Raw genomic sequence first — 3,489 nt, 5'->3', positions numbered from 1 at the left:
CCATACAGGAACAAAGCAAACCTCCCTGTGGCCTTTCTTCCTCTTTCCATGTCAGTCTGTCAGTAGGTCTTGTGCAGACTTGCCCTCGTTTTAAACCAATCACAGTCCACTGGCCCACAACAGGAATCCAATGAGCGGCGGGGCTCGGCAGGGGCTTGGAGAAGTGGGCGGAGGATCCCAGAGCTAAACTCCACGTATGATGTAATAAAGGCTTGATTTACAGGACAGTCATAATTTCCTAACACCCCCTGCAACCTTGAAAAATGTGATCATATCTCTGGGAACAGCTTGAATCATATAAATAGTACAAAGACACGGAACATGTAAAGCTTGAAATTTCACTTCATTTAAAAAATATGTTAGATTCAAATCTTTGTGTGCAACAAGTAGGTAATAAAAACTTATTTGCATCTACATGACGCAGGCTCATACCTGCAACGGCAACATGTTATCACCGCTCAGGGGAGAAAGACCAGACGCAGCAGCGACTGAACTTTAGTAACCTCAGTGGGCCAGCACAGGTTGCAGAGTGGTTTGGACCATCTGTGGCATGGGGCCCTGCGGAGGGGGACGACTGGTGTGTCACATTGCAGGACAATAAAACATCTCTGCACTTCACTGTCACGCAGCGGCATCACACAGAGGGACCATGTGCTCCCAGGAAAATGTTGGATTACCGTAGTTTAAACTGACTGACACCAGTTTCTGTCAGCTGATGTTTAGTTTAAGATCGGAATAGTTGATGCACATTTTCATTAGCAGTTTTATTTTCACAACTGCAAAGTAATTACAAGATAAAAACAAGGAGATGAAGTTAAGCAGCAGCTGATTGGTGGTTTAAAGCCACTTTTATCATTATTGTTACATACACAGTCATTGTAAAGGGTAATAATGCAATGTTTATGGGTGGATGTGATATTTGTTTGTGTTTAGTCACTGAGGTCAGACTTCCCCAACCCCAGCAGCTGCCCTGCAGGCTCAACAGAAGTCACAACATGCCTCACATGATGCCAACTCCTGGTATTTGGTTCAGTTACGTCTCCAGCAGCGAGAAACAAGAGAGCTGCATTGAAAACACTGACAAGACACTGAAGAGCCTGTAAACTGTTTACTCCGAGGAGCCTCGCAGGTACAGAGTGAATTAAATATCTCAAAGAAGCTCAGTACAAGAGGAGGAGAACAGCCTCACCTGCCTGTGGCTCCAGGTCGGTATCAGGGTCTGTAAATGGTCACTTACATACCCTCAGAGGCCGTCCATCACAATCTGATCAATACATTATCATCACACCCAGTCTCCTTCTTAACAATATGGATTTCACAATGGCCACCATAGAAAAACCGAGCACGTGCTCGAGCTTCTACAGAATGTTTTAATGGTGGAGGTGAAGTTCTGGACTGATGAAAATTGAACATTGTCGCTGCAGGAACATTGAAGAGTCATTTTATGGCAAGTGGCAGGAAACAGTGGGTGACACCGCAGTTCATGTATTGTGAGATCTAGATCAAGATCAGGGAAATAAAGCAGAATCTTTTTCTCTCACAAAGAACTGGAGCTCAGTGGTATCTGTGTCTTTCCCCACGTTTGGGCTCCTCCAACGCATCTTAATGACATTTTTTGACAATGAGAAACTGATGGGACTGAGATGTAATGTGTCTCATATCCTGATGAAGGGAGATATGACCAAAGTCACATTGTCCCTGCAAAAGGTTCCAAACGTGTTAGCTCATTTCCCAGACACATGAACCTCCAGTTCAACATGTTCCTCCTGTGACCAAAACACGACAAATTTAGATCTATGACGGTGGGGCACCATAGATTGACGACTCCACACATAATGATCCTCTATAGTTTAATGCAGTTCAACTCCCTGTGTATTCATCAAGAGAAACTTTAGGATTCATGTTCACTGAGAGCAGATTAATAAACGTTCAGTCCTGGTTCCCCCTAGTGGTTGAAATCAAGCCATCACACTAACTGAGTTACTGTGTGTTTGAACAGTTCAAGCAGCTTCCTACAGATCATTTTTATTTTCATATTCAAACAAGAAGGCTCCATCAACTCAGCATGACAGAGATTAGAGGCAGGTCACTGAGGTCAATACGCTCAAACTCTTCAAGTTTATATTTTACATAAAACATCCTAATTCAGTTTCTATATTTGTTTTCTTCATAATAAAGTTTATGGATAAGCTGTAAAATATAAAAACTCAAACTAAAAATAATAACATTTTATTTGTATGGTGCTTTACAAGAAAGCTACACTCAAGATAAAAACACAATAGCATTAAAAACATTAAAAGCGGTTCTGGATTGTTGTCCTGCTGAAATTTAATGGAATCCATTTTTGTCTTTATTTCCATCCATTGTTCACTTTACCACACAAATCAAGAGATTCTTATTCCCACCCCACGATTAACAGTTGTTTTCTTCTAATACTGTTTCTTTGTCTCCAAACACCTTTGTGACTTCAGAAAACGAAACTACACTAGATTCCTATTCATCCCTGTTTCATCCGGAGACGTTTTCTGTGCAGACTTTTGATGCTGATTTCTGTAACGAGGTCGTATGTTGGGTTTCCATTTCGACGCTGACAGTGATGGAGCTGCTGCAGTGGAGCAGTGCACCATCTCTCCTGTGTCGGCTGAACCCTCCTGCAGCTCCTCTGCTCTCACACTGAGGTTCTTCTTCTCCTTGCTGCTCTGCAGATTGAAGTTTTCTCGTCTTGACTTCCACAGTTCCCCTTATCTGTGATTTCTTAATGAGATTTCGGACAGTGTAAATTTAAACCTGGAAGCACCAGGACCTCCTTTTATAGCCTCCCCTGCTTTGTCAGCTTTAATCAGCTTCCCTTCAGCCGGGTTGCTAAAAGGAGCCTGAGGTCGCCGACCGTAGCAACGAGGTTTAATAAAGAATCAGAGAACGGATCAGCACTGGAAATGTCTCCAGCTGATAATTAATAATGACTGGTCTCACATATCCCAGAGAGATAATGAGGTTAGTGAAGAACTTGTGCATATGTCATTATTCCATTTTTCTTTTAATGCTTATCTTTCATCTCCTTACTTTAGCTGATCTATTTGTTTCTTTTCACTTGAAAAATCCACAAACATGAGCAGTTTACTCAAACACTGAGAGACCAGGGGGGAGCAGAGGGCATGATGGGAAACTGGAGGCCTCGTGATTATACATATGAGCCCTGAACTACGGCACCATGGCAACGCCAATTTATAGTATTTATTTATCATCCTTCTGATTCAGAAGCACTAAAAATACAGTGAAATACTTGGTTTTAAATGTAAATGTTTTTCTCCAGGTACAACACAGATTTTCAATTCTCATTTTATCTCTGACCAACAAATAATCTAAGATTCATAAATATACTCATTCAGAAACATGAGGTAAGAGGGATATTCTGAAAAAAGGCGTGAGGGAGCTTTACACCCTGAACATTGAAGTCATCATCGTACACGGACAGAACAAAGAGAAAAC

Source organism: Paralichthys olivaceus, chromosome 9 (genome assembly GCF_024713975.1).
Source record: "Paralichthys olivaceus isolate ysfri-2021 chromosome 9, ASM2471397v2, whole genome shotgun sequence".
Lineage (NCBI taxonomy): Eukaryota > Metazoa > Chordata > Actinopteri > Pleuronectiformes > Paralichthyidae > Paralichthys > Paralichthys olivaceus.
This window is presented reverse-complemented; position numbering follows the sequence as displayed.